The 15,880-nt window shown below is 39.0% G+C and overlaps 1 protein-coding gene across 1 annotated transcript in view; it reads right to left on the reverse strand.

Moving 5' to 3' along the window:
- Window positions 1-10,000, reverse strand: part of PTPN4 (protein tyrosine phosphatase non-receptor type 4) — an 84,821-nt gene extending 74,821 nt beyond the window's left edge. The window contains exon 1 of the mRNA XM_035331992.1: window positions 9,893-10,000. The gene's annotated coding sequence lies outside the window, so the exon portion shown is untranslated. The remainder of the gene's footprint in view (window positions 1-9,892) is intronic.
- Window positions 10,001-15,880: the final 5,880 nt, after the last annotated feature.

Genomic DNA, 15,880 nt, shown 5'->3' on the forward strand with positions numbered 1-15,880 from the left:
AAGTATCTGTTTTGACTTATTTCAGTTACTATGACTTCAGAACTGCAATGTCATTTTCATGCTTAATTACAGCAAATTTCTCTTAGTTTTGATAAATCAATACAACAAATGAAGAATGGATAAAGACACAAGGTAAACACACCAGCTACAAGCTGAACTCATGACTTTCAATGATAAAATCATGAAAAATGGTGTTGCAAGCATTTGAACTCCAAAGTAAAAGGCCCAACAAGAATGTACATGTCTAACAACTCATGAAGAAGCTGCTTCCACTCTACCTTCTAACTTCTCAAATCTAAAAGGCAGAAGAAACCCTGAACAGACGGGACCAGGTAACTGAGCCTCCGTATCAGTGATCTGAGCCAAACATAATATTTCACAAATAATGTTATGTCCTATTGACACCATCTAAAAGTCCATTCCCTTAGTAGCTGTAACAATGTGAAAATCAGCATCTTTAAGAAATCTTTAACAGTGCAGCTATGCAACCAGTAACTCCAGCTGAGACTTCACAGTGGTTATTCGCTTACTTTTACCAGGATTCCAACAAATGACAGATCAAACAAGACACGGTGAAGGTTAGCATAGACTCCTTTCCTAAGGATACCAACACCAGTGCACAAAATAAGACTGTTCAGCTTACAAATATGTATTCCAGTCCACAACAAACCATTTAATAGTGTGTTAGGACTCTCTTAACTCAGCAATCCACAGTTTAGCACCAGAAACCACTATGATTTACAGGAACAAAGAGCTGTTCCCATAAAGCCTCCTGTTCTCTCTCTCTTTTTGTTCTTTTTGCTGATCAACACCAACAGTTTCTTCCTTCCTCATTACTGCTTTAAACCAGACAGAAAGCAGCAAATTCACCACAGCGAATAAGCAGAAAATCTGCCCTCAAAATCCTTTAAGACGAAGCAAAAATTAAGTGTCCTTTGACAGACGCAACCCACCGACCCAGCACAGTTGTTGCTGCAACACTGATGATTTTCACTCCAACCAACCAAAACCATCAACCAGATGGTGATTCCGGCCTTCCTCCAATGTACAGAAATGAAATGGTCAAAGAACTCAAATAAGTTCTCTAGGGAAACAGAAACTGGATCAGAAATGTTCACCTAGCTTGAAGACCTAGATGGCAGGGCCTTCTCATTCTCTCTACGGAAGGAAGAAAAGTACAGGACACACATATTGCTCCACCACCTGGAGTTTAGCATCTTTCTGGTGCAGAGCTCATGCTCACACCACGGTGGACACTAGTTATTCGCAAACGTTTTCATCTTGGTCTTAAGCTTTCAAAGTCAGGCGGCGAAGCATGTCCAACGCACTACATGTAGCAGCCTGAAGAGCCAGCCATCATCTCGTATTACACAGATTTCTTCCATCAAACTCAGAGGCTTCTACAGCTACAGGACACAGTTTTAAGGCTAAGTATAAGAACAGAAATCCTGAAATACTTTGACAAAAGGGAAATATAACAGCCATGAAAGTAATAGAGAGGAAGGTGACAAAATACAGACTATTTTCTGCAAATGACATTCAAATGTACTCTCTCCACATGTCAGCAAAGGAACTATGCAAATGTGTAGGAATTACTTTAAAATGTCTTAACTATCACATGCACTTGGAAATATTCTTCCTTCTAATTTCTGTCAGGGCTATCATGCAACTGCTTTGTGGCCTATTATGTGAACACAAACCTTATTTAAACCTCTGCCAGCATACGTACATACAAAAATGATGCAGCTGCTAAGCATGAGCAGACGTTGCACCTACCAGTCTTACTGTGACACTTGTTTTACAATATAGCAGGCTCCTAACCTTATCTGTATCATCTTTACTACTCTATTCTTCCAGAAATATACACCAGAAACACTAGTATTTTTCCTGAGCATCATTCTTGCTACACTTTTTGAAAACACACTAGAAAAACAGTAAGATGACTAGCAATTACTCAATTACTTATGAGGCTATAAATCATAACTATCTGATTTCCCAGCAAAAGCTGATGTATAAAATGAGAAAACTGGTTAAAAACTCAACTACACACGTTGTAGCCTTCTGAAGCAAAGATATGTTACAGCTGAAGTTAGCATGCAACAGGTAAAGAAGCTGCAAAGTGAAATCCACAGACCTCAGAGAAGAGTTCAAGCAAAAGGTCAGACTCAACCCAGAAAAGTCTCAGAATATCTGGTTTACACAGCAGCCTAACCTAAGCAAGGTACTACTGTGTGTGCACATGCACATCATGGACACTATCATGGCCTTTCACACTAAGTAAAATCTTTTTATATATGCAAGTGGATTCATTAAAATGGATTTAAATTCGGTTAATCTTTGCATATGAAAAAGGTTTCTGGTTATAGTTTTTCAGTCTTCTGCTAAGCATGTAGCATTTAGACACTTGAATTAATAATCCAAAGCATGTGCTGCTACAGCAACTGGAGGACAGAACTTGTGCAATGAAACTCCACTTACCTCTCAGGTCTATGGAGGGAGTAAGTTGCACATTTCCTGCCTGAGCTCAGGTTTCAAGCGATGAAGCAATTCTAGGGAGTGTTCCCTATCAAAGGGCAGAACATTCCTGTGATACTTACTTGGTTAGGGCATTAAAGAACATACAGAAGCTTCAGAACTGAATTTTCAGCATCCTCTATTCTTTTATATAAAATATATAATAATGTACAATGACAATTTGCTTGGGCTTACAATAAACTGACCAATTCTAAGCAGCTTAACAATTAAGTAGTTGGTTAAGAAGATAATTAACTGGAATTCAAGTTTACTCAACTTATTTGCTGACTCAAAGGAAAAAGTTCTTTTAATGAGTCTTCACATCCCATAGACCTACCCTAGGTACAGTAGGCACGTGAGCTTGCAAGGACATTAGAAATTTTCATGGCTAACGTATTACATTGACAGATTAAGAACACAGCTTTTGGAATGGTTTCAGTTCGTTTAGAAGCTGGTATTTTAGCAACCTAGAAGACACCTATTTCCACTCTATACCCCATCTGTTGATTTGGGTCCAACACATTACATGAATTGGCTACAATAGTTGGAAGAGTAGGTCAGACTCATAGAAAACCCTTATCTTCATAATATGATGTAGTTTGATTGTATTAAACAGACTGCAGACCCTGTGGCTACTAGCATCATCCAGATAATCCAATTAACAGAAAAAAATATTAAAAGCACAAAGAAAATCTTGAAGGTTTCTACAACGTATTACAACATGTGGCATTTCAAACACCAGGCTATATCTGTAACTCCTTTGTACTCACTTTCATATACATTTACCAAGAACATGGTTAATGAACTATATTGAATGTTTTAGACAAAACATTAGTTGATAGCCCATTATTTTGAAGAAAGTCCACTTTAGCCCAAGGAGTGAAAGTTCAAATTCGTCTTTCAAAAATTTGCTTTGAAAGCTATCAACAATTCTGATGTAGCACATAGCTGCAGGGCATTCCTTATAAGCAAAATCAGAGCAGAAATGCATTTTCAATTCAAATGAATCAAGCCATATACTACAGTCCTGAACTCCTCCTAACTTCTTATATTTTATTCATTTATTCCTGCGTTCTGCTGACCAAACAATGGAAAGTATTCCAGATTTTGAAAGCTAATACTTAATTTTTGGGTTATTTCACTTTGGTGTCATGAGGTCCAAACTTCTGGCCGGTCGTCAGCATCAATAATGACTCTGGGCTCTATAAAAATCTTGTGTTTATTTTGTGTGTTTATTAATTATCTGTAAAACAGATATATTAATCAAATCCATTCTGCTTAATGATAATGGTAGTTTTACCTGAGTATATCATATGGCCACTGATAAAAACACTTCCTAAAACATCCACTGGAAAAGAGAGATAGGTTATTTTCCAAGGAACTGGGACAGTTGCAGTGACTACGTAAATGAAGCCCAAGCATGCTTCATTCAGTGTTACAACATTCCCAAAGACCTGCAAGTCTTCTACTCTTGAGAGCAATGAAGAACTGACCTACATGCCCCCAAAATGTCCATAGCCTCACCTGAATCTCAACAACATCCTCTTAGGTTCTCCTCTTCCACATCCTCGATCTCACACACACACAGCCAGATCTAATACAGAAAGCATTAACCCTTAAAATTCATCTAACAGTTTCTGACAGCTCTGGGCCCAAATTTTAACACCTGAGAGAAAAGAAGTTGAATTTAGCCACTCTCCTTCACCATCAGCTTCCAAGAGAGCTCATTCTCCTATATGTGAGCTAACAGACAATTAGTATTTTACCACCCAGTTATTCAGGTAAGTTTCTAAAATCGTTAGTTCACCTTTTTATGAACATGTGGCTTTCAGGGGTTGGCTGTGGATTTTGGTACAGACTGGATGCCTAATTTAATAGGTACTCAGTTTAAAAATAATTTGAGGACAACTTTCTTAAATGAACTCCTTCTTGGATAATGATTTAGTCTCCTCCTTTGGACAGAGGTTACAAATCTTGAGCAACTGCTGTGAGATATCAAGCAGCATTTTCACAGTTATAATCATGTAATTACTAGTAGTGACAAAAGGTTAAATGCACAGCATCTTGCTCCACTACTACACAAATTATATATAGTTATTTATATATGTATATAATATATAAACTAGTATTTGGTCACCCTATACAGTCAATCTGTTAGATAAAGCTGGAGGACACATACCAGAACACAGACCATTTCAGGAGCACTGCAGCCATCTATTTCATCTGAAAATTAAACCATTTCTACAATCTGACCATTCCCTCCCTTTCTCCTCCCTTCCCCCAAGAACAAGAGCGCAGCTAACAGAAAAGCCTATTATAAATGATGCTTCTGACTAATTAAATGTCAATACTCATTATGCTGGAACTGCTGTATGCCCAATGAAAAAGTCCTCTCAAATTCAATTGCTCACTTTCTCTGCTTTGGGTCTGAAATATGACAATATGGGAAGTCTGGAAGCTGCTTTATCTTCACTCCTTTAAGTAACATTTCAGAAAACACAAAGACGGGAAGATAAACTTCATTAAACTGAGATTATAATACTTATTAGCACAGTGTAGAAGTAATATTAATAAAAGAGTAGTTCTTAGAAACTGTGTCATCAACCCTGTCAATTATTTTGGAACTAAAACATTGTGCCCTCCCATTCTATGCCATTTTTTCACATGAAGAAAGCAACTCTTCCATCCTTGCTATCCAGGACTCAGGATCAGTCTTGGCCTGAGGAGACATTAGAAGTCTGTGTAGAAAAAACTACAAATACATATACAAATAGAATACTATTTCTATGTTAATACCATTTGTAAGTAAATAGAATACTATTACTTACACTGAATAGCTCAACATGGTTCATTTTAAACCCATTTTTTACTTTTAAAATTATTTTGTCCACACCATATTACAACTGACAACCCGATAAATACAATATACCCATAGGTACCCTAATAAACCAGAAAGGACCACTTATCCCTGTATTAAGGCATTTTGCATTCACAGCTTTCTGTAAACAACAAGCATCTATAATTATCTCCAGGAGTCACTTGGATCACACTGCAACAGCTTTACAGAACAGTTTTGGAAAGATGTAACATGGTGAGAAGAAAGAGAGCATGCTGCTGAAGCTAGAACCACCTTTAAGCATATTGGTATAGTTTAAAACCTGTAATATGAAAACAGATGCTGTGAATTTGCAGGAAGTCAGGGGAGGGAAGACAAAAGGTCAGAATAAGTAACAGATCATTACCAGATGTTATTGGATGGGCCCCCTGTGGACATTAGAGACATCAGGGAGGCCAGAATACTAAAACGACCATATTTCACAGCTGACAAAAGCCAATTTCAGACCAGGGAGAGGCCCTGCCCACCCCACCTTCCCATACACCGTTCCTGCTGTAAGCTCACGGCAAGCACTGGCTACAGCCATGCCCAGCGGGGGAGCCAGCTGGAGCCATGTGGAGGGGGCAGCGCTTGGCTGCGGTCACTGCACAGCTCCTCTGCACAGCTCCACGGCCACTTAAACCAACAAAGAAGCACATGTGGAGTGAGCAGCATCCCACACAGTTCTGCTGGGAAAAGCAGTTTAGGATAGAAAACGGCAAATCTAGTAGGAAAAAAATGAAACTACCTATGTAAAAAACAAAACAAGAAACAATCAAACCACACAGAAGACCAAACCTTGCATAATGGCAGAAGAGGATAAAGCTGCCTGCACAGAGAAGTAGGAAGAGTAGTATTGTTTAAGTATCACAGAATGGTGACTTTAATTGTCCCTCTATTGTAAAAATATTATAAAATACGCAAATGCATTGATCAAACATAAACACCTTGTTTTCTACTATGCAGCTGGCAGCTCATGATACTTGGAGGCTTTTATCATTTGCATAATTTTATCAGGAATGAACTGAAAAACTTTCCAAAGTGACTTCCATCTCCAATGATTTAGAATAGATTAGATCAGAACCTGCCCTCATTTGAAAATAGCCTTAAAAATGGAAATCCATGATCCTAACACAGATGATTACTAATGCAACTCTTCCCATTCCTGGAGCTGGACCTCTTATTTTGGTTTCATGACTCAATCCTATAATAAGATTTAATACATGGAGATTATAATGAAACATTACCAAAATACCTTCCGATAGAAACTTCTCAAAATAAACTTGCAGCATTTTTTTAAATGTGCTCCCTGAACTAGGTTAAATAGTTTTCAATAGTTCTTGTCATTAAAAAGAAGTTCCGGTTCCCATGCAACTCTAAAATCTGGAAGCCTAAACTCTTTACTAACCAAAAGAAAGAGGGTTGAAATCAGTGGAAGTTCAGATAGACTAAAACAAGAAGCTGCATTTTTAACATTAAGAAGCCAAGAGAAAGAACTTAAAACTGCTCATTTTCAACAGCAGAACACAGCTAAGTAGATAAAACAGAGGAAAAACACCGAACACTGTAGAGTTGCATGTTATAACTTGTATGTGTTATGCATGTGACCGTAAAGGAACACAAGTCGCACATTCTATATAACCTGCAAGCCTCACCCACAATTATTGGAAGGCAACATTAACAGAAAGCATACCAATGGGAAAAACCTGTGGGCTGGTTATCAACCACTTGAGCATCCACAGATCAATACTGCTGCATGCAGTAGGATCTGCAAGGCCAGAGCAGCTCTGGTTCTAGCCATGGCATATGTCTTGTGAAGTCTTTGAAGCTGAAGGGAGTCTGAATTGAAAACAAACTGGCAAAATTCAGAAAAAGCTTTTATTCTAGTCATAGCCAACTTCAAGTTGAATTTTGGCTGGCACGGGAACTGAAGTATTAGACAGAGGGAGGAAAGTTGTCTGTGTATATTCTGTTCAGAGTAACTAAACCTAAGCCAAATTATCTTCAATAGACTTAAACATAGCAGATGCTAATTCTAAGGCTGAATATAACGAATTGGACACTCTCCATCAAAATTAGTTTTTAATCAGAAATGCCACTTCCACAAAATAGAAATTTTCACATGGAAAATTTCAGTTTTGCCAAAAAACACTGATTTTCCACTGGGAATATTAAAATAATGGCTGTCTGGCTACCTGCCTGGAAAACTCTTGTCAACTTCATTTCTTCCTCCAACAAGAAACACGCCAAGGAAAGTCTTCGAGCAGCGCTGCCCAGAGAAGTGACCTCACTCCATCCATGCCCCTGGCTCTCAGCTCCGTCTCGCGCTCCTGCCCGGAGCACCGGACACTCAGCCGCTCCCCAGCTGTGGGCCCCGGGGTGCAAGACTGCAATAGTTCCCCCTTTCGCTGCTCTCGGGCTGCACATCAGAGGCAGAACCCAGAGCCCAGTTCTGAACCAGAGTTAAAAAGCTCTCTGCCCAGGGGGACAGCAGGTTTGCTGATAGACCTGCCCAGTAGCAAAAGAATCATACTATTCATAGCATCCCAAATCTGAAATTTTCCTTTTACTCCCTCCTGCCCCTTTCACATTTTTGCTACTTCAACTTCAGCCCAGTCTTAGATAAGTATTTTTCTGACTCACCTCTGCCTCCTCTCAAAGATTTTCTTTATAGGAAACAATTTCCATTTTCAAGCCAGCTCAAAAGGACTAGAAGTTCACAATGATTTGAGTGAATCTGGCAAAGAAAATATCACTCAAGTTCAAGTGACTAAGCAGCTAAATCTGAAAATCATTCACCTGAAATGAAATGGGGGAAAAAAATCACAGTTTGGGGTGGCTTTGTTTCATAAGGAAAGTATCTCAAAGAGGTCTATGCTCCCCGAATTTGTAAGGTTTACAAGCCTATTCTGTAAAAGGCTAATTTTATAGATCTTGTCCAGAAAACAGACAGCACAATTCCATCTGTATTTCTTATGAAGTATAACAAACATTTGCAGTTATGAAGTACAAACCAACAATGTCCCAAAGCTGTGGCATACTGACCTCAACCACGAAGTGCTCTCAGGGATTCTGACATTATTAAAAGCTAGACTCAGACCACAGGCTCCATATACTCCTCCTCATACATTTGAAGTTTCATAAATTATTTATGTACAAAATTGATTGTAGTTTAATGAGTATGAAGAAAAACTACACTCACATGCATTTCTAATAGTTATGTAAAAATCCTTCTACATTAGCTTCAAAAGTTGGAAATTTACCCCAAACTGACAAATTTACAGAAACATGCAAAGCTTCTGTAAAAATAAAAAAGTACTAGAAGAAAAGATAATGCAAGAGAATGGCAAAGACCCAAATTTATATAAAACATAAATAATTCTTACTAGGCTTTATCGAAGTAGAATTTTGGAAAAAATCAAGTTGGTTTTGTTTTTTTTTTTGTTTCTGAATATCACTATTTTGTACCTTATAGCTTCATTCTTTATAGAATTGCATAGTATTAGTTTGAAGTTTCCGCAAAATTAACAAAAATTACAGTAGTTACCGATGGAGTGGAAAGCAACAGCACACTGTCAAGGCTAACTGAAGATACCGAAGAAAAAAAGAATCAACAAAAAACTTGAATCCTACATCCTAAAAGTAAAGGAAAAAGTTGCATGTGTACAATGAACAGCCACAAAACCTAGAAAGAAATATTTAATACAAACCCACCAAATGAAGTCACACCATGGTACCCAAGTGAAAATAAAATTTAGTGATAAAATCTGTACTTACATACTATTCATCTCAGCCCAGAGAGTTAAATCTCAGACATTAATAAAAAGTATCTGACCTCCAACTAAATGTAACAGTGAATTAGTTCCCAGATGAGGGGCATATGTTTTCTATGTAGAAATATTTATTATCATTGCATTTCATAAAACACCTGATTGAGAAAAATTATCTGAACGTTCTGCTTGGAACTGAAAAGTTCTAAAATCAGTGCAAAACCGATGAGCAAGATACTGTTGGTTTGAGATGAAATAATTCGGTTATTCTATGATTTACAGAATTTCCAGTAAGAAAACAGCTGCTCCTCAGAAGCACTCACATTCAGCAAAACAACAGACTTTAATGCTTGTCACATTGGCTCTGTTCAGTATGAAGTTTCATGCTCACTGAAAAGAAGCAGGAACAGAACAAAGCTACAAGCCAGTTAACCTTAAAATTAAGCAATAAAAAAACCTGATCACAGCTCCAACTGGAATAAAACAGCTGAGAAGGGCAAGTGAACACACATGCAGAGTTAGCAGGTGATGAAGCTAAAAAGCAATAGGCTATTAAAAGGAGAAAGTTCTACAAAATTAAAAAAAGGCTATTATAAGCTTTATGCCCCACTACTATTTATCACACCACTATTTATGGTTTCTCTCATGTATTTACCGCTTTTAAGCGAGAACACCACCCCGAACGCAGTTTAATTGCCTGCATAACACAGGGTCTTCAATTTCATTTACTTACTTCTACACTGCGCCTGGGAAGTTTCATCTGGCCAAATCGATTTCCTGATAAAAGGTAGCAGACACCTCCTGCAACAAACCAACAAGGGAAGAGCTCATCACCTCTGACGATACCTTGACTGTAATTAAATTACCTCTTAAACTTCTTCATAAAACAGCCAGCAGTCTGCAACTCTCCTGCTAAAACCTATCCTCTGCTTCTAAAACCATACGTTGGTCCAAACCCCAACCCGAGTCCCTTCGCTGTGCTGCTCAGCCCTGAGGCAGGGGCGAGGTTTTCTGTCGTTTCCCAGCACCAGCAATGCCAGCCGGACCGTGGCCACAGCCCAGGAGGGAAGCCCACACATCAACACAGAAAACTTGCTCAAACTCATGGTAGGAAAGAACAGACCAAATTGTTGTTGTTTTTATTTTTTTTAACAAGTCTAACTCTAAGAAAACCATGTCAACAGAGGTGATTAGATATCTAGTCACTAAACGTCCATTAAATGAAACACAGATCAACTCTTCCACTTCTTACCTATAACTGACACTTACATATGATAAAATAACCTAACCATAAAAGTTTACCTCAGAAGTCTTAATCAAGTGACTGATTTAGCTTTATGTGCCACAGTGAAGTTCACCCTACTCACGTGCAACAATCTGCTGATAAAGAATGAATACATGCATGCTATTTTGATGTTCAACTGGAGAGAATGTGACATCTTAGCCCTTCCTTATCTTTTTCAACTGTTTTAAAGAATAAGGTTATAGCATTGCATTCCTCTTTGAAGCCAAACGACTGAAGCAGCAGACTGGTTTAGGAGCCTTCAGTCCCAACTAATTCGCATTCCAACATAGAGAAGCCTCACAATGCTCAGCAATAAAACCATTTGGACAGCCCCTTCCAGTGCACCACAGCCAACAGATGCTGTGCAGTGCCCGGGCTGCTGGAGAACAGGCACTTGTAGGGTGGTCCCAGCTCTGCTGCGGCCAGGTCTCCTCCACGAAGCACAGCCCTACCCTTAGCCAGGCTCGGAGCCCATCCTCTGCTGAGGGGCTGACCGTCTGCTTTTAACCACTTCCCCCAGGGCTCTCATTTCTACTGAAAATGAGCTTTAAGCAGTAGGGAGTTACTGCCCTCCCCAGATGTCTACCTGTTCCAAGCTCATAGCAGAGGTGCCAAGCACATGAGGCGCGTGGTAGTCTATGAAAAACTGAGCGCAGAGCCCCAGCGCCAGCCTCAGTGAGTGTGTTTACAGCGAAGTTGCTGTGCTACAAATGCCGGAAAGGGAATTCATAGTCAAAATTAAAAGGTAACACAGATCTGCAAGGGAATAAATAAAGCAATATTATTCATAACACAATCTATTTCCAAATACTTATAAGGAACTCACGTTTTAGGCCGCTGAACTCTAACATGGCCTGTATAAAACCTCCCTGCCACTGGATTCATTGCTCCTGCGCAAGTGGGGGAATTACACCTCCAAAGCCAACTGATGAGCTTCTCCACAAGACAACAGTATGATACCAAACTTTTAATATTTGGAAATTCAGTACAAACCAGTATGTGGAGAGCTGACATTTAGCCAAAGCCCCTGTCAAAGACAAGGAGGTAACTCTGCACCACACAAATGAAGGAAGAGAACATTGCTGTGTTTACACCCAGGAAGTAACTACATCCACAGGTGCACCTGTGGTCCGTGCCAAACCCAGAGGACTTCAGTAAAGGACAGCAGGTTTTCTGACTGGCATTTCAAATTGTTTTAGGGAGGAGAACAGTTAACTTTTTAGTTGCTTATGTACTTGCATTGGTACAATTATTGACAAATATTTTTAAATTTTATAAAGTCCTCCTCATCAGCACCCTGGACTCTCTTCAGAGTACGATACCAGTGCCTAGTAGGACTAGTAGACCAGTGTTGATGACTGAATTTACTAAATGACCCATACTTCCAGCATGCACTGGTACAGGGAGATTTGAATCTCTGACAAACTGAAATTCCTCCAAGACTGTGGAGCCAAAACAATTTGAGTCTTTTGACAGAAACAATAAATGCAAGTGCCTCTAATAAAGAAAAGATAGGCAGAATGAATCCAAGTTTTGCAGCATCTTGTCCCTTTTGTAAAGGTGAGAATGAAAGTCTTCACTGTTTTCTACAGAAGTAGTAGAAGGGAAGCTGCCAGCAAGTGAAGTCATCACTTCCTTAAATACCTTTCCTTTGAGGCTATCAGCAAGTATTTTCTTTCTGCTCAAGGGCCAAGCAGTCAACATTTTGGGATGGATTCATTTCCTTTTTCTAAAAGGGAACAGAAGCTGCTGTGAAAAAAAACAAACTCTCAAAATGCAGAGCACAAATTAGAGTTTGTGTCTCTGAACAATGCCATGTGCAAGAGACTGTTGACAGCAGAAGGATGGCGCATCCAGAACTTGCCCTGGTGTTGGCCATCCCAAAGTCACAGGCAGTCCTTAGAGAAAAGTTCACCACCAGATCAGGTGTGACTCCATTAGATCCAGCAGCGCTAACTTACACAGCAACTACACACGCACACACACACACACAAAAAAAAAAAAAAGTTGCACTTTTTCATTAATTAATCCCTTGATGTGTGGGGTATTCTAAGAAATTCTCTGAGCATGTTGATAGTCACCGGCAGAGCCTGCTGAAGTCCTCCTCCCTTATGAAGTTTCCATGGCATGACATGGAGGTGACCAACTGTGTCAACCAAAACTACAATATAGACGAATAAAAAGATTAACAAAAAGCAAAGGAGGAAGTCAATCAACTACTACAACAGATAAAAGAGCAATAGAAGAAAGCTTTGACACAAGTAACACCCTAACAAACAACACACTGTACCTATGAGATCAACTCAGTAAGCAAAACTCAAAAGCAATCAAAATGAAGCAAGTTTTATGAAGAACCTTGCTTAGTTTTCCAAATGCCTAGAGTAAGCTCTTTTAGAGATTTTGTCTTATTTAAAGGAAAACACAGTTCTAAAATTTCTCACTAAAATTCTTACTTATGATTTATAAAGTCACAATAAAAAAGGCTATGGCTCTTATAGTCAAACATATCAGAACAGGCTTGCAGAGAAATGAAGATAAATTACAATAACAAATATTTAAATTACTTTATGAATGCTATTGTAGATGACACAAATCCTGTCAGGTTGATAATATAAAGAGTAATTTCTCAATATACCTCTCAATCTATAAGCACAGATATGGTCTCTCCTGAGAGTACCATGTGAATATTTGACAGCAAGTGCAAAATTTTTGTCTGGACAAATGCATGTTATCATATGCGAGAAACAATAAACAACAGTAGACCATGCATATAGGTTTATAGATTTTGGTTTTCAGATATTTAAATGTGGCTACTGATCACACTTTAAAAGTTATTACGGCATCATTAGGCAATTTAAATAATATATTAACTAAGTAATCTTAAAGTACCCTGGCTGTTGTTGCTCTGTGTTGTTTGCCCAGAAAGGCAGGTACAAATATGGGTCCTATAGGTTACAGATTCACAAGCAGATGCAGCAGTCATGTTGAAACTACAAGGATAATTATTACTGAAACCACCAGCTCTGTACCATTTCTTTTCTTCCTTCAAGTATTCCAGATCTCCTCCATGTCCTTCCTTTACTTCTCAAGGCTATATTGAACCCCTCTTGGATTGTTATATTCCCTTCACAATTCAAATCCCTCTCTACCTCATACCCATTTCTCTAATCACCTCTCAACTTTTCTTCTCTGGCCTACTCCATCTTTGTCTTTACCATTCCCTACTCCTTTGGGGTGGGCACAGAAGATGAAATAGTCACAGAAATTACCAGAACATCCCCCAGGACCACAGAAAACCAAGCATACCACCTGGAGGCAAGAAGGGAAACTGTAGCCAGACAAAAACCATGCCCAAATCTGCTCCAAACATCCAAGGGTAATGCCACATACATCTACATTAAGAGTAACGCCGCAGGTACAAGGTGCCTGATGGACGCTATTGAAATACTTTCCAAGTGATCATGAATGGAAAGGATGGATACAACACCTTTGCCTACACAGCATTATAGAAATCTTTAAATGGCTTTTCAGTTTCACAGAATTTAAGCTGAGGTACAGAGAGATTCCAGTAGCTTTCCAGCAGCTACAATTTTCTGATACCTAAAAAAAGAAACTTACAGCCTGTACCAGCATCAAGAGGCACTCAGAAGATAAAAGATTGCATTCATTTTTACTTTAAAGTGGGCCTACTGCACAATGCACATTGAGAAGGACCAGCATAACCATGTACAGATGCATCTAGGAATATGGCACTGAGAGGAGATGAGCTCTGAGCCAGCACACCGCCACTGCTCCAGTCCGGCACTATGTTTAAAAATGCTTTGCATTCATGTGCCTCTGCAGTCAGGTCCAATTTGTCTTACACCCCCTTCTCTAGGCACTCTTATAATTAAACTAACGATCCTCTCAGCTTCCCCAATCTATTTGCCACCTTCTGCATTACGTGACAGAAAGTGAAACTTCTACTTCTTACAGAGAACCACTATTTTTTGCCCTTAAAGGCAAAGACACAACATGAAAAAAAAATAATGCTATTATGTGACTTTTTATTTTAAGGCATCAGTAATCGTCTCAGGCTGCTTATTGCGAAGTTTTTTCATTATTTGGAATTCATATCCTTAAAAAAATAGGGTAAACTAAAAGCTTTCTCGCTAATAGCTAAGCTACATTATCTTAAAAGCACAGTTTGTTTATACTGCCTATAGAAAATATTATTTCTCCCACCTGCTGTAAAAATAGGTTCTCAGGCTTTAAATAAAACTGAAATTTTCTTATCTAATACCACCATAGGGTATAAAACCAAAATATCTTATAGATTTTGGTCAATTTTAATTAAATTTTCCACACTGAATTAATACCAACATTACCCCAAAATATATTTCTGAATTTTGAACATAAGAGTCATTTGAATTCCTTAAGTTGTGCCTTCCTATGTACATCCTGTACCAGTACCTCAACTCTACAGATTTGGTCTTTGCTATAATTGAGTATTACAACATGCATGCAGTCTAACACTACTGAAGCACTCTTGAAAGCATCAACTCTATCATCCCAGAATTAAAAGGCTAAAAAAGGGACATATGGCAGGATCTGGAATGCGCATATTGAGAAAGGAATCAAGTAACTGGGTTCTTCTGTTCCCCAGTCTCTATTCACATGCACATTGTGCTGCAGATGTTCAGAAGCAACATTTTCTCAAAACAGAGACACGAGCATCACACAAGCAATGACCAGCTTTGCTGACAAGATGCAATTACTCTCCTAAATAGCAAGGTGTTCTCATTGGAATATCAGCGATCAGATTCAGCTCTACTGGGGCACCAATTCTCTCACTACAAGAAGTGCTTTAAGTAAGACCTTTAGAATTGTCAGTATTTCAAAAAAATACAGTGGTAACCTGAGTTAGCAACAAGTTCCACCTTACCAAAGATGTAGAAGACAGCCCAGAATTCAAGTCACAAAGATTCAAAGAGAGATAAGCCAAAACCAAACCACTAGCCCTCAGTTCTGTTAGCCCAGTGAAGTCCTTCCTGACACAGTTAGAGGATCCCTGGCACGGATGAACAAACTTGGTGTATCACAAAGAGGCAAATAACTTCAACCCATGAGCTAGGGAGGATCCTTTTCCCATTACAGAGGAGTAAACCTGCAAGCAAGTATAGAAATAGGATTAATAGCATACAAAGGAGAGCTGAATACAAACTATTTGTGCTAAGATTCTGGGGAGCACTCAAGCTGATGATGTTCAGACTGTACCTTGTGAAATGCAGCACCGACCTGGCACTAGCAGCACTGACCATGGGACAAGTACACTCTGGCAAGTATCTCTGGCTGTGGCTTGGTAAACACTGACTAGTCATCTAGATAAGACTATGCAGAAAGGTTGTTGGAATGGGCTGCCAACATCAGAGCTCTCCCACAGCCTCGGAGCTGTCA

Source organism: Oxyura jamaicensis, chromosome 7, assembly GCF_011077185.1.
Source record: "Oxyura jamaicensis isolate SHBP4307 breed ruddy duck chromosome 7, BPBGC_Ojam_1.0, whole genome shotgun sequence".
In the NCBI taxonomy this organism is placed as follows: Eukaryota; Metazoa; Chordata; class Aves; order Anseriformes; family Anatidae; genus Oxyura; species Oxyura jamaicensis.